General features: G+C 41.5%; 1 protein-coding gene across 3 annotated transcripts in view; it reads left to right on the top strand.

Annotated features, from left to right (window-relative positions):
- LOC118486345 (probable disease resistance protein At1g62630) overlaps positions 1–22,994 on the top strand; it is an 84,561-nt gene that overhangs the window by 1,481 nt on the left and 60,086 nt on the right. The window contains exons 2-3 of one of the 3 annotated variants that reach the window (XR_004878612.1): positions 5,161–5,262; positions 5,382–5,807. The exons of 1 other annotated variant lie outside the window; for it this stretch is intronic. The gene's annotated coding sequence lies outside the window, so the exon portion shown is untranslated. Of the gene's footprint in view, positions 1–5,160; positions 5,302–5,381; positions 5,808–22,994 lie in introns of those variants that run through there. One more of the 3 variants, XR_004878611.1, reaches the window with a different exon arrangement.

Below are 22,994 nucleotides of genomic sequence, written 5' to 3'. Positions count from 1 at the left end.
AGTTCAAACTTACAACACAAAGAGACAAATGTCGTACCAAAGTTAGATAGGAGGATATCCGACTTGGTCGACTAGACGGAAATATACAGACTCAATAAACAAAAGACCGTACAAATACAATGTTAAATAAGAACAAGTTACAGACACAAAAATATGCACCAACAAACTCCCCTTTCTCTGTTACTTGGTCTTCGATCTTCGTTCTTCAACCTTCAGTGTTTCTCCAACCATGAACTGCCGGCGTGAATCTCGCGATAAAAACAAAAGCAAGCGATGCGCTGAAACCGTAACGCTTGATGCGCGTCCTTGTCCTCGTAAAAGATATCATGTCGGAATAACTTATTGATGTCAGTCGCAGACATATTCACTATCCACATTGGTTCTAGCATACGGAAATTCTCTTGATCGTCTTTGAACACAACAACGGCCTCGTGCGTATTAGAGTCGTAACACCACAACGCCATGTTTTCCAATAAATTCTGCTTCATCGGTATCAGAGGGATCTTGTCCATAACCTTCGCCGGCTGATAAACGAGCTTGTATCTTGCCGTGTTGGTTGACGGATCTAAGGTGAACTTTATCTGCTGATAAATTGGAAATTGAGGCTTGTACAACTTGTCTTTCTAGCCTGCCCTCCGATTCATCTTAATCTTGCGAGCAAACAACGTTGCTCCTTCAAAATTTGAACGATTAATCAGCTCCAGCTTTGTTAAGGCTGCAACATCATAAAATGGTAAGGATAGAATGCTCAGCAACGAACTAAAATACTGAATGTCGTGTTCACGTTTGATGGCCATGCAATGGATTTCTTTGACAAACATCCAGTAAAGTATCCTCCCGTGCAAATTTTCTTTCTCGTATTTCAAGTAATCGACTTGAGCTTCAGCTGGTGTAGGCTTTGTAACCTTGGACATGAACTGTTTTCTCCATTCTGTAAACGCATCAGGTGCGTTATCTGAAGCATCACAATTTTTCAAATGTTCGTCAATGTCGTCCACATTTTCCTTCAACCAATCTTCATTAAAGGGAATGAACTCTGTTCCGTCTTCTCGCACGTAAGTAGACTTGTTATGATCACCTTTAAAGACAATCTCTTTAATATTTTCTAAGTATGCTATTTCAGGTTCACTCGGAATATTATCAATAGCAGCATCATCAACTGTTTTCATTTCATTCAATGCTAGCAACTGCTCATTCGAGAGATCAGCAACAAAATCTCATTCATCCAGAACTTCTCCAGTTACAGGATGTACAGCCTGTAGAGCAAGGTCATCAGAGCTAGGAATAGAGGATGTACCAGCAAAGGAGCTTTCAACATAAGAACTGCTCTCTAGCTGTTGTATTTCTTCTACATTTCCACCGGAGGTTCCTTGTGTAGATTCAATCTGTGGAGGCTCGAAAACAACAATTTGAGTAGATGTAGTGGCTGGTGGTTGTTCAGATGTTGAAGAAGTGTCTGGGTTACCCGGATCTTCAGAATCATGATCACGTTTCTTCAAGGCTCCCTGTTGTTTGCATCGGTCAACCCACATAATGTTAACACGCTTTCTGACATTCTCGAAACCATCATTGATTCTCTTGACCCCATCTGTTATCTTGGTATTGCGAGAGTTGTACCACTCTTTCATATCATCATGCTTTGATTTAAGAGTTTCGGCCAACCTTTGAACCTCAATGCTTTTTTCTTTCAAACGGTTCATATCAATACCACGAGCATTGTGTGCAGCTCGCATTTGTTGTAATTGGCATTCCCTTTCTTCATCAGCAGCCTTCAAGCATGCATTCTCAGCCTTAAGTTGTTCAATCTCAGCTTGTTGGCGTGTAATCTCAGCTTGTTGACGCTCAACAGTGGAATTTAACGTATTTATCTCCAACCGTTGCTTGATCACGTCGCCTCTTGTAACATTTATCACGCCGATTGCCTTTCAATCTGACCTGCAGCAGCTTGCAATTGAGAAAACAAGAAATCTACCTTTTCATCTTGCTGCATTTAAGAGAATATCCTTTGTCTGCGTTCTGAACCATGCTGAGAAGTTTTTGCTCGAATAGAGGATGCTATTGTGCGAACAGGTTCTTGTGGTGTAACCGTTGGAGTTTCAGCAGCTGAAGTAACCACAGGAGTTGGTTCAGATGATCTTGGAGGAGACGATATAATAGCGGCAGCTTCATCGGCCGTGAGTCCAAAGTTCGGATTCATATCTGCTTCATGAACAGGCTCTGGTTGTGAAACGGTTGGCTGCACACAGGAAGCACCAATGTACTTCTTGTTCTTTTTCTTTCTACGAGCAGCAGTTTGTTTCCTCTTTAAACGTTTAGCTTCAGTATCCGAAGGAACATAATCAGCATCCTCCTCCTGTCTAATCTTCCTCACTTTTCTCACACCACGATCGTCGAGATAGAACTCATATCCTGGCTCCGGCCGATTATCATCAGACTCCGAATCCTCTGCATCACCTCCAACTGAACTAGCACCAGTTGTACCAGCAGCAGATGCACCAGCATCACCAATATCTCCACCATCACCACCTTCATCACTATCATCATCGCTTTCACTTTCAGTAGAATCACCAAAAATTTTAACCTTCTTGCGACCAAACTTATCTTCCATCATCTTTTTCAACTTCGGCTCTTCGTCGTCCGATTGGCTATCATTGTGACGCCATTTATCGTTTTCTGGAATGACGTAATCTTTCTTATCAAGAGCACCAATCAACTTCCTTGGCGGTGTGCTTTCTTTGTACCTATTTGCTGCAACACCCCTGAATATCTTTTGAGAATGCTCTATCATAGCATCTATCTTCAGAATATCTTTATCGGCTTTCGGAAGATTCGGATGTTGGACGTTCATTATTATCTGCAAGAACCTATGATACATCCAAAACTTGTTCCCTGTCGTACGACCACTAGTTCTCTTCAGATTCTCTTTCATGTTTGCATAAATATACTTGGAAATACTAAACGGTTTGTTTAGTACCAAGGCTACCATAAATCCAACTAGATCATTGCCTGCCATGTCGTAACCAGCACGTCTGTTGCTCAGACATTGAATAAGAACATGCAATAGAAACTTGTACCGCATCGGCAACCATGCCTTGTTGATCTGACCACTAAAGATGTCTTCGGTACATTTCATCCTAAGCAAACATCCGCGTGTGCACAAAATTGGAATGGAATACGGTGCGTTCGGATCATCTTGAAGTTCCAGTACGGTGTTTAGAATATCCGGAGAGACATCCACGTTCACTTGATTAACTTGCCCTTGAATAAGCTCATTTCCATCAACTTCAATCACGTTCGCTGAATTCCAAAATTCCTTAATATGAGACTTGTACACCGGTGTTGAAAAAGTAATGGCTTTGTTGATCCGAGATTCCCTTAGCCATAGAGTGATCTCCTTCAATTCAGTAATCTTTCCTTCAGGATCAAGATACGCGACCATGTTGTGACAGGGTTCTGACATAATTTGTTCTTCTGGTTTGTCTGTTTTCTTAGTCGCGGGTTTGCGTTTCTGTGCTTTCGGAGCCATTTTGTATACGAAAAACATCCACTGTAAGTCATAAGGACATAATACTTGCAAAGTACATATATCTATACATGTTCATGTATACTCTGAACAGTAAACATGCATATACATACATAGTGCGAAAGTGCACTACAATGAAAAACAAGAAAATTTTTCTAAGTGTTCGACCACGAAGAACTGACATTATGGCGAAGAACCTCCCTTATGGCGAAGAACCTGTTTTTCGTCGCCAATACCCACGAAGAACCATTGGTCAACCAAAGTCAATAGAAGTCAACGAAGAATGGTTATTCTTTGACCATATGGGTCTTTCGTCGAACAGGTTTTTCGTCATAGGCAGTTTTGATGAAAAAGGTTATTCGTCATTACAAGGGTTTTTTGTCAATTAGGGTTCTTCGACTTCACTGAAATTGTGGGTTTTTCGATACAGGTGTTTTTGTTGATATTCGTTGAATCAACGATTTAGAACAGAAAAACAAACACAACACTTTTAAACAAGCACAAAAAGAAGACCCTGAACCCAAAAGTTTAAATGACACAGTTTTGAACGAGAAACCATACCCAAATCTATCAAACCCAACAAAATCCAAATCCCCTATTTTTAATACCTAAAAATAAGAACCCAAAAGATGTACAAATCTACATATAATCCTCATCTTATCAGTTTTTGATGAAAAACAAAGAAATCAAACAGAAAGTTATATGAAAGAATCAAACATCAAGGGCCTCCGATGGTTTTTCAAACATTTCGATCAAAACAGAGAAGTCCTGAAGATTCGAAAGTTGTAAATGGTCCTTTTGTATACCTTGTTTTGATAAAAATCTCAGAGAAAATCAAAGGGTTTTGAGTCAGTGAAGAGTATGGGGGTGGCGTGTGGAAGAAGATGAACAGTTGGAGTGGGTTTGAAAAAAGTGGGATCAATAATGTACTGGGGGTTCCCTTTTATAAACCTGACCCCGACGAAGAACTTGTTGGGTCGACGAAGAACCTTAATGGGCTTAAAAAGTTAGCCCATAATGAAGGTCCATGAAGAACCCAGGTTCTTCGAGAAGACCTCGACGAAGAATGGTTCTTTGTCGTGAAAAAAGTTTTTCTTTGACCAAGACTGGTTCTTCGTTGACCAGAACTGGTTCTTCGTTGACTGGGAGGTTTTTCGTTGACCTGGAGGTTTTTCGTTGACCTGGTGGTTTTTCGCGGACTTGTTTTTCACATAAAATCACCAAGTCATTGAATTTTGAACAGATTGAACAAATTTTACTAATTTGAACAGATTTTCCTTTATGTTAAGTTTATCAAATGCAAAAGAATCTTTATTAAGTAGTGAAATAAAAAACAAGTTGGTTTCAGGCTTATCGGCAGAAAACATTCGAGTCTCAACTTCGGCTAATCAAAAGAACTTTACAAATTACACTAAAACTGAAATTTTAAATGCAGTAAACTAACCACAATCAATAATAAGCAGTAAAAGACTGTATAATGTCAAACATTTTGTGAGTTTCAAGGTAAAAGAATCATACCAGCTAATGGTCTTTGTCAACATGGTTTTTGTTTCGGTTTAAAGCTTTAGATAAGTATACTACCACAATTATCGATATTGTTGTCCACATAAGCTCAAACTGATCAGATGTAATCATAGTTAGGAGATACGATTTACGGTATGAATTAGACTTACAAGTCGATGTTTATCCACTCACGACACATTCTCGTATCAAGGCATGCACGAGAGTTCATCTTACCAGTGAGTATACTGCTTATCATCTGTTTGACCGTATAAAATGTGAGAAACTCACTTATTTTTTGGTTGAAAACAAGCCCTATGTGATAAAATCACTTATTGATGAGGAACTTGATTTTCAGATGAATGAGGGCACAGGAGCAAGTCCGTAAACAGGTTAGTACCAACGCACAGACAAAGAGACGAACTTGAATCCCGCAATAATGTTGTGATATATTATCACTTATTTTGGGGACATGTGATTGTTGATCACTTATTGAGGTCGTATGCAATATGTACACGTATGTATAGTATCATGGAAGATCTAAACTTCGTCTCCGTTATTTTTCGGTAAAAGATACAACCATGATACCCTGATGATAAGACAACATAAAGACCGCATATCTGAGAACCTGGGCAATCAATCAAACGAAATTTTGGTACTAAGACCATATGCCAATTAATGGTTCCCACCTGGACTTCTATCGATTTAAGATTTATATCACCCTGCACACTTTAAAAGGATTGTGAGCCTACCGATACATCTTATATAGAGCTGTTTAACATATTTTTCATTTTAAGTCCAGTTTAAAGAGGTTTAGACAGACCACTGATGTACTATCATTTTCTCTTTTTCTCGCCAGGAAACTCATTTTTGTTTGTCCAATATTTTTTTTGACATTTTTCGATGTTTTTGAATTTTCTAACTTTTTTCAAATTTGGATTTACTTCCCATAAAATCAACAAACTATGATAAATTTTAAAAACACAAAGGTATTTACAAAAAGGATTTCCCGATGTTGGTTAACTCATGTTTTACCTCAATGCCGTTTACCAAAATTAAGTTAATCAGAAATGATTTATCAAATTTTGGAAAAATGAGTTGGCACGCTGGTACTCGGTGCAGACCATGACAACATTGATGAGTTTCATATTGAAACAATCACGTGTGAGGTGATAATTGAGATCAACGTGTCTGGCCAAAGAGTGTTGTACGAGATGAAAATAATTCATAAAGCAGCTTAAATATCGACAAGTATAAGAGAGATTAGAAATTCAAAACCGTATCCTGCAACTGCTTCGTGCATTGCCAGGAATCTGAGTGCTCTCCCAAACTGGATATCCACCCGGTGTGGATTTCAAGGTCTATTTTTCAGCTACTTCAATTAACCGAGAAATCTCTTCACAGCAACAAGATCAGAAACCTCCGCATCCGGCTGGTCTTCCACATTGCACCAACGAAGGTCTTTGTCTTTCTCTTTAAGAAGTAGTGTGCGATTGTTCAATCCACGCCAAGGCATCCGCACACCCGGTTGGTTTATTCGACAAACACATTTTCTTCAATCACACCGTGAAGAAATGTATACTGCACATTCATCTTGTTGATTTTAAACTTCAGACGTGCTGCAGGTGCGTACATTTTAATTGAATCTATCCCAGGGACCCGATCAAAGCCATTAACAATCAAACTTTGAAATGATTTTCATTTTGTCGAAGCATTCAATTTCTTTCATCAGACATTCTTCTTTTCTTTTTCTCTCTCCATCAAAGGCAACAACTCCTAGATGTAACAATGTTTTGAAGCCGCATGTCGCCGATCTTGTGCATGGACGCTCCACTATCAACAATTCTAAGACTATCAATAGTTCCTCCTGGAACATCCTGCACACTCATTCAGAGATTAGTTGGAGAGGGGGACCCAAGCCTTCATAGACTTGGGTCGTCCGTCATCATCGAGGATTGTGACTTCGATTTCCTGATGATTCGGAATAGATTGAGCTCCCCCTAAAACAGTTACAGTTTTTGGTTTCCAAATTTGTTTCTGTTTTTCATTTTTAACATCTGATTTAACAGACTGTGTTTGGACAACCTCTGGTTTTAACGCCTTTTCAACTTCTTTTCATTGTTTCTTTTTCTGTTTCACTTCTCGTTGTTTAACAAATGAGGGACCTATTTTGGTGAAACAGATCTTTTATGGTAATTGTTACCACGGGAGGGATCAACTTTTGCCTTTCCCTTGGTGAGATATGGACAGTTCTTGACAATGTGTCCGTACTCACAACATTCAAAGCATGATCTCCGCTCAACAAACCTCGGAGTATCATAACTGTATGAGCTTGATGATGAACTTCGTGATCTTGAGGTACTTGGTCCTACATCACAACCGTTTGTGTGTTGTGTGTAGTTATTTTGACTATTTCTTTTCAAAATCCGTGTTGGATTTGTTTTCGAAAGTTTCAATTTTATCAGTCCCTCTTGATTTCACGAAGGTTACCTTCTGAACCTTTTTCTTGTAACGAGCTCCCTTTGTTTCCACCCTCGGTTGTGAAACCTTAGGCTTTTAAGCTCGTTGTTTCTTTTGTTTACCTTTAAAAGCGATAGGTTGTTGCTTTGTCGGTAATCTTTGATTTCCAAAATTGTCTTCTAACTTCAGGTTTTGGAATAGGATCACACTGAGTTACAGAAACTCTCGGAATCGCTTTTCCCAAAAACTTACTTGTAGAATCCTCGAAAACTTTATCAATCAAAGATTGATTGACATTTTTGATTGGGAAATCTTTATCTGAATATATTTTACTATCACCGACTAAAGTGTACAACACGTTATCACTTTTAACAGTAGACAGTGTCTCAGTGATAGGATCTATCTCTTGTCTAACATTAGAGTGCACAAAAAGAGTAGGAGGATCACAAAGAATATGATTCTCAATAGGAATGTCTACTCCTTTTCTATCATCAAGGGATGTATCCTCATCACTAACATTTGATTCATTATCTGACGAATCATAGTCCTCAACAGTTGGAGCACTTTGTTCCATAGATGTTGAATTTTCTTTTGTTTCAGATGAGCCCACTAAGGAACTGTCCGATTTGAACCCTAATCTTGTAGTTACTTCCTCATAATCAAGAGGTACACTTGGTTCAAACCGAGGCATTTCCTCCTCATCGGGCATTTTGTTATAGTTGTGTCTCAAAGGAGGTGGACACGACTTATACCCAACGCCTTTCACGTTCCCTTTCAGCTTTTGAACGTCTATGATGTGATCAATCACATATCAGGAGTTTGAGTAACTCTCCAATTTGAGCTTGATCGCATCATGCTCACACTTTGCCACGGCTAGCTCATTCTTTGTTTCCTCAATGATATTAATGTAGTTATTAATACCAATTTGTTTATTAAAAACAGTTTTTGTTAATTCGGAAACACTTTTCTTTAAAGTTTCAATTACTGATTTGAAATCTTTTTCATTACGAGCTAAGGCCATGTTTGCCTCTTTGCATTTTGGCAGTTCAATAACTAAACTCTGATTGTGACTATGAATCGTTTTAGATTCATGTTTTAATTTAGCACATTCATGTTTCATATCACCACAATCACTAGATATGCTAGGAGTTTCAGATTTTACCTGACTTGTAGAAGCTGCGACATTATCCGTATTGTCATTCTGGCAAGAGAAAGATCCATCTTCAGATAAGAACTTCTCCATGTCATTCGATGCAGCAACAGCTTTCTTGATCAAGTCAGATTTTTAACACTTTAACTCCTTAGCTTTGTAGGATCGTGATCTGACCTAAACGAGTCGTTCAGAGGTGTTCAACTTCGTTTCAGGTGCGGAATAACAAGAAACGGAGGTAGAAATAGCTGATTCTTCACTAAATATGCTGATTGTATTGATTTGACAACGTTTACACGCAGTTCTTCACACCGGCAGCACTTCGGTATGGAATACAAGGCTAAGATCTATGGTTTCGCTCAAATGAACCCCTATATATAGTTGCTGAGGTTTTGCTCCAAGTGACATGACCACATGAGCGAAACCCCATTAACCATATAAGCGAAACCCTAACCTATCCACATAAGCGAAACCCCTAGCAAATGTCCCTATGAGCGAAACCTGCTTCCTATACACATACACTTCCTATTTTCTCGTAAAAACGTGCCCTAATCTATACAATACAATGTAAGACTCGATACAAGACGAAGTTGACAGATGTAGTGCACCAACAGACTCCCCCTCAGATGTTGACGAGTCGACTATCGAGTCACGACAATACTGTGTCTTCACTTCTTCGGTCTTGATCAGTCTCTGGGCTTTTTTCTATCTCAATCTTCATCACAGACTCCTTTTTAACAATATCTGCTTGAATATCTTCAGACTCCCCCTCTCGATTTGCTGGCATTTCTTTGTTCTTCAGCAACATCTGCTTCAGGATCATTGTCTGGCTTTCATAGGTCCAATATTGATTCTTGGCTTTAGCTTTATGATGCGTGGTTGAAAACCGGTGTTCGTTGATGTTTAAGTTGATTTTTTTATTCGACTTTTAATCTGGAATAGCCTACTTTTAATTAGATTTGTGTTTTGCAGGTTTAATGAAGTTTAAGGAGCTTTTTGGGAGCTTTACGGATCACCGGGTCGGAAACCAAAGCACCAGAATGCGTCATGGATCAACCGGGAGAGTCGGGAGCGAAAAATGGAGGATTCACAAAGGAGAGCCCGTCGCCGACGGGGTCCAGACCGTCGGCGACGCCCCCCAGATAAACCCGTAGGCTCTTTTTCCCCGTAACCAGTCAATTAACCCGTCGGAGGCATTTGCGTTTTTGGGGACCCGTCGGCGACGGGGTCAGACCCGTCGGCGACGGGTGGTGGTTTTGCAGAACGCGAATTTTGATGAATTAAGGGTCAAGCTCGAATATTATTGGCTGGCTGGCATTGAATTCGGGGGTTACACACTTTGGGGAGTTTGAATCTTGATCTGGGAGCCAATAGACACCATCTCTTACACTCTCAATCACCTACCATTCCATCATCATCATCTCTACCACCACCAATCATCAAACCCTAGTTCATCGAATCACTCACCATTTTCCACCATCACCATCCATCACTAACCTTCATCATTCTCCATCCAAGCAAGCTTCAAGATGAATCCTTCCGCGTTCCAAACATCCGGTGATCAAGCTTCTTCAACCATGAGCAGCTAATCATCTCGGTTTCACCCCGGTGTAGGTAGTTGTTAATTCTAGGGTTTCGAATTGTTCTTGTTTTAACTTAGTGACAATTTGTATTTGATTTTTGAAACTCTTGATAATAGTGTTACATTTGTTGCGAATTCGTGAATTGTCGAGCGATGTTAAAAGTTATGACTTCACGAAACGGTGATATGTAATTGTGCATTATCATTGTTAGGATTTACTTGTGTTGATTACAGAGTGTCTTTTTGTCCGTTCTTCGGGGCGTTGATAGTTAGTAGCACCTAAGTCACGGTACACTAAATCCGTTAATCAAATGCAATTGAGTTGAAATTAGAACTTGTAGAAATCCTAGGTTAATAATTACCGAAACCGGGTGTGATTCCTTTTTATTATTATTGTCCTAAATATCAAAAATTCGTGCAATCGTTAAGTAGTAGTTGTCTTTCAGTAATCCAATTTCACATCTTTCAATTAAACGAAAACCCAAAAATATTTTAGCAAGCTTCATAATTGTGACAATTGTTTATAATTCATTCGAATCCATACACAAACCACATACTCTTCGTGGATCGACCCCTTACTACCACTAACACATTGTTAAGGGTAATTTGGGCTTATAAATATTATCTTTGACCGGAGCGCGACACTCCGATCAAATTTTGGCGCCGTTGCCGGGGAGTGCGTGCGCTTTGTGTTTGGATATTGTTTGAATTTTTGTGATTAACTGTTTAATTTGTTTAGCTTTCTTTTTGTACTTGTCTTTTTCCTTGTTACGCGGGGTATGTTACTTGTGCAGATTACAGGTAGTGCATGCGTACACGAAATTCCGGGAGGACTTCACCTTTAGTCTACGAACCGGAAATTGAAAGACTTGCAAGAAGGAACCTAGCAAGCCGGTTAGAAGCAACTCTTGCTTCTAATCAAACCAACCAAACACCACCACTCACACCGACCATTGAAACCGATTCAATGGCAAACCACAACTCCAACCAAGACTTTAACCAAAACCTCAATCCAAATCAATTCCAATCCCGAGGAACCTTTTATCCCGCCCAAAACACCCAACCTATACCCCAAGAACAACCGGGTGGTAACACCAACGCAAGACCACCTACTCCACCTTTCCGAAACCAAAATACCAACAACACCCAACGAACACCTCAACAACAAACCCTTCACCGACAAGCATCGTTACCTATCAACCTTGATGATCGGAATGTCAACTCCGATCGTAGAGGTAACCGTGATCGCGACAATCCCGCAAATGAAGACCCGTTTTTCAACATCGACGATTTAAGGAATGCAATCCCCGATGATGAACCCTATAGTGTTCCCGGTTATCAATCGCCGGAACACGTAAGCATTCATACGGAAAATTCGGACGATGGGGGGGTATTACGATGATCGGGCTAATGATGATGAAGATTGGGGTTATGTGAATAGGGGAAACGTCTACAATGCTAGAAGGTATGACGATGAGGAATTTGGTTACCAAAACGCCAATTATGTTGGGGAAGATGAATACGGTTACGGAGGTGGAAGAAACGATGGTTATGGGAACAACCGTCAACCACAAAACAATAACCAAAGGAACCGGAATGATGGGTTTTACAACAACAATAACAACAACAACAATGTAAACCCTAACCGGATTCCTCGTTTTGTGGGAGGTGGTAACCCAAGGGATAATGTAACAACCCGCACCTTCGTGCGTTGTTACTACTCGATACACTCGTTACGCCTAGCACCGGAGGTTCGGATCATAATGTAATCATACCAATTATATCGCTAAATCGAAGTATAATCGAATAATTACGCATATTCTATCGCTATTACAAACCTATTTTGCATAACACTCACGATGATGTCGAATATGGGCCTAAACTACCCTTCTCGATGAGCGTGAGGTGTCAAAATGTGAGTAATCAACGCTAACGAGGACTATCGGGTGAGTACTATGACTCTAACCGTCATGACGATGATGGCAATATGAGTAAGTGGTGCCCCGATAATCATTGTGGCACATCACATCGAAGAACGCACTGTGAGTATACTTGACCCCTTTTATCGAATTTTGGGTGTAACATACGTTCCATAACAACCGAACTTATCAAACGAAGGATTCAATTTGACAATTTATCACTTGCGAATAACTGTTTGCATAGATATACGTGATGCTAGTTGCATGTATGCTAGGACTTATACTCGTGACGTCCCACCAACAACTAGTATAGTACTATTCCACCCGACGGGGTCTAGTTATGCCAGAGTCGAGCATCGAGGACTTAGCTGGTAGTATCAGTTTTGTGAGTATATATGTCGTGTATTACGTTTATGCATGTGGAAATTCGCAGCACTTTTAATCTATCATACTACACATATCAAACCTGTATACTCGCCAATACTTTTGTATTGACAAAGTTTTAACGTATGTTGCAGGTTTAGCCGAAGTTTACATCAAATCAAGCTAGGAAGTCTAGAAACGCATCTAAAATCTAGGTTGTCGGATTTGAATTGTTCGAGAGGACAAGAAATCCGTGATAACTTACGTGATTGTATTGTTTGTTAGTATGGGATGACAAATGTAATAAATATTATCGCAATATAGTTGTTATGGATTCTCTTGAGCAATCTGATTCGCCTAGTGCCGCGCCCCGATGATTCCGCCATCGGTTGGGGTGTGACAGATTGGTATCAGAGCCATAACTATAGGGAATTAGGCAAAGTTTGAGACTCGACCTAGTCCGGGTCGATGTCTTAGAAAATTGACCTAGTCTATAGTCTAAGTACCCACAGGCCGACTCTTACGAACTCGTTAGGGTTTGTTTGGGCCAACATGCTACTCTCGATCGAATTTGTTGAAAATTACAACTATTGTGTGAACACCGCATACTATAGCTTCACACAAAGAGCCTTTCCTAAGGCTAGAATATTACTTAGCCTTTCCTAAGGCCGCCATAATACACATGTTTTCAAAACTACTCGTACAATAAAACCGAGTGATCTAGTCGAGACCAGGTGTGAAAACCAAGAACTCTCGATAAGGTCGCTCACTCAGCGTATCTTCCTAGCACGAGAACTCTTCGTCAAGCCAGGAGTGACATCCGCATCTCGACAAAAGGTCTCCATTTCAAAATTCTAGTGGAACTCTCGAATTTAATTCGATGAGCGCCACCACCAATGGGAACGAAGTTGTTAAGCCAGGGGTGAAACCCATACCTTAATCAACTGTTCCACTCTATAAAATGGTTTACAAAAGCTCTCACCAAGGACACGACCATAACAACGACTCAGGCTGCGCGAAGACTAGAGAGACGAATGTTAGGAGCTGCATCCCAGTGGAAGCGTGAGTCCTCTAGGTCAACGCGTATGCCCGAACCTGTTGGTTATAGTCGGGTTACTTGGGTAGTCAACGCCTAAACACCCAAGGCATTCCATCTAAATTTTACGTGTATGGTTTACGTCTATGAGTTTTCAAATTTAAGCTTTACGATTTACCGATTTCTCGATTTATCGAATTTACGAACCTCGATTTACAAAGCGCACAACTTGCACAGCCATAGCAATCTAAAACAAAGACCGAATGATCGCAACGAAACAAACGCTTAAGTACTCGAATTCGCTTACGCTATTTCTCTTATCGCGTCCTCACGAATTCTGAACCAATATCTATGTGTAACCTACAGCTATACCTATACGTACTATATACAAAACGAATCAATTATGTGAGAGTTTAGGAACCTAGAATTTTCCTATGTGGCTCCTATGTGTTTAATTAAATTCTATACCAAGTTTTGATCGAATCGAATCGCATCAAAAGTTCAGAAATCATTATGATCGAATCTCATTCCGAATCCTTCTGTCTAGATGCCTTCCAACAACTCGATCTCGAGACGAGTAGCTAGGAGAAGAGCCCAGCGACGCGCCGATAAGAGGATTGCCTCAATTGTGACCAAAGAAGTGGTCAAGCTCATTCCTCAAATTGTCGCGCAAGTGCACTCTCAAAGCCACTCTCGAGCCCCGGAAGACGTCAAGACGGAATCTGCATTCCTCTACAAACACTTCAAAGCCTGTGATCCGATGCCTTTCACGGGTGAAGGAGATGTTTCTCAATTACTCCAATGGTTCGATGCCATCGAGGTTACCCTTCGTCAGAGTGGGTGCCCCGAGGACCTTCAAACTACTTGCGCCACCGGAGTATTTCAATCACGAGCACTCGATTGGTGGACCGCCGAACGCAACAAACGTGGGATCTCCGCAGCTTACGCCCTCTCATGGGGCGAGCTGAAGGAACTCATGAAGGAAGAATATTGTCCTCCTCACGAAGTCCAGAAGCTAGAGAACGAATTTTGGGAAATCAAGCAAACCGAAGGTGACAATGCGAGCTATACAGCAAGGTTCAAACAGCTTAGCTTAATCTGCCCAAGTCAAGTCGACACTCCGAAGAAAGCTATCGCGAAGTATATTCGTGGCTTACCAGAGTGTGTGGGTGATTTTGTCGAAGCTGCAAAACCTACTACCATCGAAGAAGCCTACCGACTAGCCGCAGAGATCAACAGCAAACGAGTCGTGGACGGGTTCTCTTTCAAGAAGCCTGTCACACGAGCTCATCAAGCAATCTTCATCAACTCATCCGACGATTCCCTTGGAGAATCGGTCGATGGTTCATCTGACAACTCCTCGGAGGGTTCTTCCAAGGATTGCTCCGACAATGTTTCCGTCAAATCATCAGGCAAATCCGAGGACGACACTGCATCAACTCGAGAAGCCCAACCGAGCCGCAAACGAAAGACCGTGAGCCCAGACTCTTCAACAACTGGACTGCCGCAACCCAAACCTCTCCGATCAGTTCCAGTTCAGTCTAAGCGTGCTTACAATGGATCTCATCCCCTGTGTTTCACATGCACGTATCATCATCCGCTAGAAGCAAAATGTCGCTATTGCGCAAATTGCAATTGGTATGGGCATTATACGTCGCAGTGCCGTACCGGACCGTAACCTGGAAGGAAGTCATCAGCAACCGCCGTCTCCGCAAGTATCCACAACAACGTTATTTTGATCCTAATGTTGTTGTAATAATACGACTTATCGCTATCATTTCTGCAACTTATCTCATATATCATCGTGTGTGGATTCTATTTCTCTTACAATCGAGCACTATCTAGACGCTAGCACTATGTACTATATTATGTATTTTATCCCTATAACACTCTTAGAACGAGGTACGGTATACGTGCAAGGGACAACTAATCACGGGTGCACACGGGATTATCTTGGTCAGTGCACGGAGATCGTAGTGAAGTTCTAATGGTGCCATAACGTTTAAAAGCACGGTCAAGGCCGTGTCAACAAAGTGTGACACCAAAGCACGGGGCATAAGTAGTAGGGGTGACGCGGGGGTACGCTTTACCATACTACCGAAACTTCGTGAAGAAAGTGCCATGTGGAGTTGGACGTTATTAGACCTATTATACTATTATGGTTAATTTGACACTCTACCATCAATCACAAGGCGTAACAAAACTAAACCGCATCACTGCGAGGCTTCTCGTAAGTCCGCGTACACAAATTGCCACATCGATGAACTTAGGTAAGTTCACCCCGAAGAGCAATTGGAGCAACGCGAGACTGGTCGTAAAGTCTAGAACGTAACTTAATCGCAGTTTTGCCGGATCAATCTCGCAATCAAATCATTCGATAAGTGGCTCGAAATCGCAATCGCATCATGTGTTGTCTAGAAATCTCTAACGCTAGTTATTGTTGATTGTGTGAACTTCTATCAGCTGGTGTGGATCGTCTATTGTGGATTCGCTAGACGAGTATCGAGAATCACTCGCCGCCTTCCACTCTTAACGCGCCTCGCACCTAATCCTTCAACTCGATACTATCATCTTGGCTCGCTATCACTTATCGATGCATGCATTCTACGTGTCATGTGGCACGCAAGACCTCACTTCACGAGACAAAACTAATAAGGTTGAAACATAGTGATGTTTTGACCATATTAGTTGACTTTTGTGGAAAAAGGCCGTGTGAGCTAGCATTAGTACTAATTGTGGTGTAATCAGTTCAACCAGTCGCCTATCACTCGCAACGCAACAATCGCCTTTTATCAATCTGTTGGAATCTATTGCCTATCGACATTCGAATGTTACTTGGAAGTCATCGTCGGTCGTGTAATGTTAGGGAACATGACATCGCTTCACAGGATAAAACTAATATGGAAACATGGTGTTTGTCATATTAGCAAGTTTTGTGGAAACGTGCCATGCGAACTTGTGTGGAATCAAATCGAAATCTCATTTACTCGAATCAAAATCGTGTCCTTCGCCGTCCAACCAAGCATACCATATCAGCGTTGTGCGACCGGACTACTCGCACCCGTTGCCTACGCTTGGTTTGCATCCAACTTATTTCTATTCAAAACTCGGTCTAGCACCTCATCGCTAGGATCAAGGGAATCGAAATTCTATCTGTGTCTTATCGGCACACATGACACTGCCTCATGAAACAGAGTTAATATGGGTAAAGCATGGTGGATACGCCGCTGGTACTTCCTATATATAAGTGTTTTAATCATATTAACGAACTTTTGTGGGAAGGTGCCACGTGGGGCCCGATGTAAATTATATTTCCATAATATTAAGGAAGACCTATTTTTATAAAATTTTTATTAAAACCGTTGGACAAGTGAAATTCCTTACGACATGGAGAAAACATTGAATCAGTTTGGCTCCGTGCCCAATGAAAAATTTCATAAGTCCAGTTCTTTTCCTTAAAAACCTTTGCAATGACCGATAGGAATCTTCCCGAGAACGAGGGTTCGACAGTCGAGTTCAGCTCAAACCCACGTTGTAGGAAAGTTTTCTTAAAACTTATTTTGCCACCTGATTCTTTTAAAATGTAAAACTCAAAACCTGTTATCAAATAACAAAACCCTCCACATAGCGCTGGTGTGGACATCAAAACGGTCGACACCGCGCCATGAGGAGATTTTTCTTAATTAACTTCGGAAATTAATCGAGTATTGGTAAGTTTAAAACGCTATAAAATTGCTTTTTGTATGTGTTATCACTTCTAAGTAATCGAATCGTATGCTCTCTCTATTTTCACTCGCCAAATCGTAATCGATCGCTCGTTATCTAGACGCTAATAATCTCTACTCTCAATCGCATCAACCCTTACGACCCTACTATTGGATTAATTTCGGGACGAAATTTCCTAAAGGAGGGGATACTGTAACAACCCGCACCTTCGTGCGTTGTTACTACTCGATACACTCGTTACGCCTAGCACCGGAGGTTCGGATCATAATGTAATCATACCAATTATATCGCTAAATCGAAGTATAATCGAATAATTACGCATATTCTATCGCTATTACAAACCTATTTTGCATAACACTCACGATGATGTCGAATATGGGCCTAAACTACCCTTCTCGATGAGCGTGAGGTGTCAAAATGTGAGTAATCAACGCTAACGAGGACTATCGGGTGAGTACTATGACTCTAACCGTCATGACGATGATGGCAATATGAGTAAGTGGTGCCCCGGTAATCATTGTGGCACATCACATCGAAGAACGCACTGTGAGTATACTTGACCCCTTTTATCGAATTTTGGGTGTAACATACGTTCCATAACAACCGAACTTATCAAACGAAGGATTCAATTTGACAATTTATCACTTGCGAATAACTGTTTGCATAGATATACGTGATGCTAGTTGCATGTATGCTAGGACTTATACTCGTGACGTCCCACCAACAACTAGTAGAGTACTATTCCACCCGACGGGGTCTAGTTATGCCAGAGTCGAGCATCGAGGACTTAGCTGGTAGTATCAGTTTTGTGAGTATATATGTCGTGTATTACGTTTATGCATGTGGAAATTCGCAGCACTTTTAATCTATCATACTACACATATCAAACCTGTATACTCGCCAATACTTTTGTATTGACAAAGTTTTAACGTATGTTGCAGGTTTAGCCGAAGTTTACATCAAATCAAGCTAGGAAGTCTAGAAACGCATCTAAAATCTAGGTTGTCGGATTTGAATTGTTCGAGAGGACAAGAAATCCGTGATAACTTACGTGATTGTATTGTTTGTTAGTATGGGATGACAAATGTAATAAATATTATCGCAATATAGTTGTTATGGATTCTCTTGAGCAATCTGATTCGCCTAGTGCCGCGCCCCGATGATTCCGCCATCGGTTGGGGTGTGACAGATAATCGAAGGGGGGATCAAAGAGGTGAGAGAAGGGATAATCGAAGACTGGTCGATCAAGAAGTTAATGGGCCACAACGTCGTCAACAACCTCCACGGGGAGTAAATGACCGTTTCCGACCGATAGTGACCGAGAATAATTCTCCGATAGTATGCGAAAGGAGGATGTTTGATTGTAAGCCGCATTACATCAACATACTTCCTCATTTCAACGGGAGGTCCAATGATGAGCCGTACACGCATTTAACGGAGTTTTCTTCCATTTGTGATACTATTGGAGGGCATAATTTCGCACTAGAGGAAGTGAAGCTTCGGTTATTTCAATTTTCGTTGAAAGACAAGGCAAAACAGTGGTTCCTTACACTTCCGGCCAATAGTATTCGAACTTGGGAACAAATGCAACAAGCGTTTTTGGACGAATACTATTCTATGGCAAAGACCGACGATGCTAGAGATGAAATTCGGTCGTTTCGTCAACTTTCGAGTGAGCCTCTACATGAAGCATTTACCCGATTCAAAGAGCTAATGAGGAGATGCCCACATCACCAAATAGAAAAATAGGAGTTGGTGAAATGCTTTGTACGGGGTTTGGATGATGCAACTTGGAATCGTCTCGAGACAACAAGCAATGGTACACTCTTGAGCAATCATGAAGATGATGATTGGGAATTCTTGGAAAGGATGAGCAAACGATCCAAAGAAAAAGAATCGGCCGATAGAGCGAAAAGACATCCAGTTTCCCGGTCACTTCCCGATCTCGATTCCAAAGACCGGATTTCCACTTTAGAACGGGAAATAGCCCAATTGAAAGAGAAGAAGGAGGTAAATGCGGTTCAGTTTGCGGTTTGTGAAGAATGTGGGGATATTGGACATGCGACCGAGCAATGTTCAATGGGGTCGAGTGGTTACACCGAAGAAGTCAATCAAGTGTATGGAGATAGAAAACAATATGACATGAACTCCAACACTTACCATCCGGGTTTGAGAAATCACCCCAATTTCCGGTATGGCAATGCTTCAAATCAAATGAACCCGAATTTCCAATCGGGTAATCAAGGAGGAAGTGGGTCATCATACCAAAACCGTCAAGGTGGTAACCAAGGAGGTTACCAACGAAATTACAACCAAGGGTATCAAGGTGGGTACCAAAAGAGTTACAATAACCAAGGCGGTAACGGAAGCGGGTCAAATAACCAAACCGGTGGTGACGACTTGAGTGCCAAGATGGATGCTTTGCTAAACATGCAAAAGGAGACTCACAGTGACGTTAAAGAGATAAAGAAGGCAAACGAGATCCGAGACAAAGCACACGAGGCATTGGCGAAACAAGTGGGTCAACTAGCGGAAGAAGTGGCCCAAATAAAGGGAGGCATGGGGAAGCTTCCAAGTGACACCACCATGAACCCTAAGCATCAAGGGTCGAGTTCGAGGAACACACGTGAGGTACCAATTAATAAAATTACTTTACGTAGTGGTCGTGTTGTCGATAGTGGTGTCGAAACACCACCACCCCAATTGTTGAAGGGGTGGTGGAAGATGCGAGTGAAGATGAGCGTGAGGATGGTCAAACGGGTCAAATAAAAATGACTTGAAAAAGAAAAACAACCCACCCGTTGGGACCATCCCCGTCCCTAAGGCTAAGGAAAAGGGTGTGGAGGCTAATACCGCCCCTTATCCCGAAGCATTGAAGGGACCGACGAAAAAGGTTGTAAACAAAAGAGGTCCACAACAAGAAGAGTTGTTGGAAATTTTCAAACAAGTAAAAATCAATTTACCTCTTTTGGATGCAATTAAACAAGTACCGTCGTATCCTAAGTACTTGAAAGATTTGTGTACCCAAAAACGCACTCACAAATTTCCAAAAAAATTAGATTTAACCAAAAACGTGAGTTCGATTCTTTCGGGTGCACTTCCACCTAAGCTTCAAGATCCGGGTGCGCCCATCATTTCAATTCAAGTGGGTGATTTTAAAATCAACCGGGCACTTCTAGATCTTGGTGCTAGTGTAAGCATTCTACCGGGTAGTTTATATGACCAATACGAGTTTGGTCCACTTCAATCGTCAAACACCACCGTGGTGTTAGCCGATTTGACACCTAAACTACCCCGTGGAATTGTTTCGGATGTGATAGTGAAAATCGAGGATTTTTACTATCCGGTGGACTTTCTTGTACTTGATTATGTGGCCAAGGACCCAACCAAACAACCTACGGTGATTTTGGGTCGACCGTTCTTAGCAACTGCAAATGCTCAAATTGATTGCAGAACGGGAACGGTTGACATGACATTTGGAAACCGGAGGTTGAGGTTGCATGTTTTTTCCGGACTTATGAGCCCTCCAGTTGATGATGAATGCTTTATGGCAGACATTGTTGACACGTGTATACCTCTTTGCGACACAGTCGTTTATGGGGAAAATACAATGGAGGATTGTTATATGTTTGACAGGTCACAGGTGGAGGTGGAGCAAAGCATGGACGAGGAAGTGAGGAGTTTAGAGGTGCTTGCGGTTAGAGAAGGAAAACCGACATGGACGCACCAAGTTGAAAGCTTACCGGAGAGCATTGATACTAAATTGAAGCCGTCTTTAGTGGAGCCTCCGGAAGTGGAGTTGAAAGCATTGCCGAAGCATCTCAAGTATGCTTATGTTGGAGAGGGCAACACTCTCCCGGTTATCATTGCATCAAATTTAACCAGAGAGCAAGAGAAAAAGTTGATGGAAGTGTTGGTCACCAATCGGGCGGCGATTGGATGGACCATTGCGGATTTGAAGGGTATTAGTCCCTCGGTGGTGATGCACAAAACCATCACGGAAGAGAATGTGACTCCCGTTCGAGATGCACAAAGGCGGTTAAATCCGAACATGCGGGAGGTCGTGAAGAAAGAGGTGTTGAAGTGGCTTGATACGGGTATCATTTACCCGATCTCGGATAGCCAATGGGTGAGCCCAACACAGACGGTTCCCAAGAAAGCCGGTATACAAGTCGTCAAAAATGACGCAGGTGAAGAGGTAGCTACCCGGCCGGTAACCGGGTGGCGAATTTGTATTGATTATAGGAAGTTGAATACCGCAACTTCCAAAGATCATTTTCCTTTACCTTTTATTGATCAAATAGTTGAGAAATTATCGGGGCAAAAATTTTATTGCTTCCTAGATGGTTATTCCGGTTATAACCAAATTGCCATCCATCCGGAAGATCAAGCAAAGACTACATTTACATGTCCCTACGGTACCTTCGCATTTAGGCGGATGCCGTTTGGATTATGTAATGCTCCCGCCACCTTCCAAAGGTGCATGATGAGTATCTTCTCCGATATGGTGGGAAAGTCTTTGGAAATCTTCATGGATGATTTCTCAATTTTTGGATCATCGTTTGAGACTTGTTTGGACCAACTAGATAAAGTATTAAAAAGATGTGTTGAAACTAGTTTGGTCCTATGTTGGGAAAAGAGCCATTTTATGGTTCAAGAGGGAATTGTGTTGGGGCACGTGGTTTCAAGTCGTGGGATAGAGGTTGATCGTGCTAAGGTACAAGTCATATCTACTTTACCTTATCCCACGACTGTTAAAGGTGTTAGGTCGTTTTTAGGTCATGCGGGGTTTTATCGGCGGTTTATTAAGGGTTTTAGTGATATAACGAAGCCTTTATGTAATTTGTTGTTGAAAGACCAACCGTTTGATTTTAATGAAAATTGCCAAAATGCTTTTAACAATTTAGAAGAGAAGTTAGTGGAGGCCCCAATCTTGCAATCGCCAAATTCGTCTTTACCTTTTGAGATTATGTGCGATGCAAGTGATTATGCGGTGGGGGTCGTGTTGGGACAACGGGTTGACAAGAAACCCGTTGCCATATACTACGCAAGTAAGACTCTTTCGGATGCACAATTGAACTACACAACCACCGAAAAAGAGCTACTTGCGGTGGTATATGCATTGGATAAATTTCGGTCTTATATATGGGGTAGTAAAGTGATTATTTACTCTGATCACACTGCAGTTAGGTACCTCATGGAGAAGAAAGATGCGAAGCCGAGATTGATCCGATGGGTGTTGTTGCTCCAAGAGTTTGATTTGGAGATACGGGACAAGAAAGGCATTGAGAATGTGGTAGCGGACCACTTGTCCCGGTTGATGGTGGAAGATGATCCGAAAGCCTTTGAGATCAATGAGTCTTTCCCAGATGAGCATATAATGAAATTAGATAAATTGCCATGGTATGCTAACATTGTCAATTATCTTGTTACAGGTGACATGCCGGCACATTGGGATAGACGGAAAAGGCAACACTTCATGTCTCAAATCAAATACTATCGGTTGGAAGAACCGCATTTGTGGAAGGAGTGTGCGGATCAAGTTATACGGAGATGTATTGATGACGAAGAGATTCCGAGCGTGCTGCAACATCTACACTCGTTTGCATGTGGTGGTCACTTTAGTGGTCACAAAACGGGTCATAAAGTGTTGAATAGTGGCCTTTATTGTCCTACTATTTTCAAAGATGCAAACGAGTTTGCCAGAAATTGCATAGAGTGTCAAAAGTTAGGGG

The sequence above is a fragment of the Helianthus annuus genome, chromosome 14 (genome assembly GCF_002127325.2).
Source record: "Helianthus annuus cultivar XRQ/B chromosome 14, HanXRQr2.0-SUNRISE, whole genome shotgun sequence".
Classification (NCBI taxonomy): domain Eukaryota; kingdom Viridiplantae; phylum Streptophyta; class Magnoliopsida; order Asterales; family Asteraceae; genus Helianthus; species Helianthus annuus.
The sequence above is the reverse complement of the archived record's forward strand: the minus strand, read 5'-3'. Positions and strand labels throughout refer to the sequence as shown.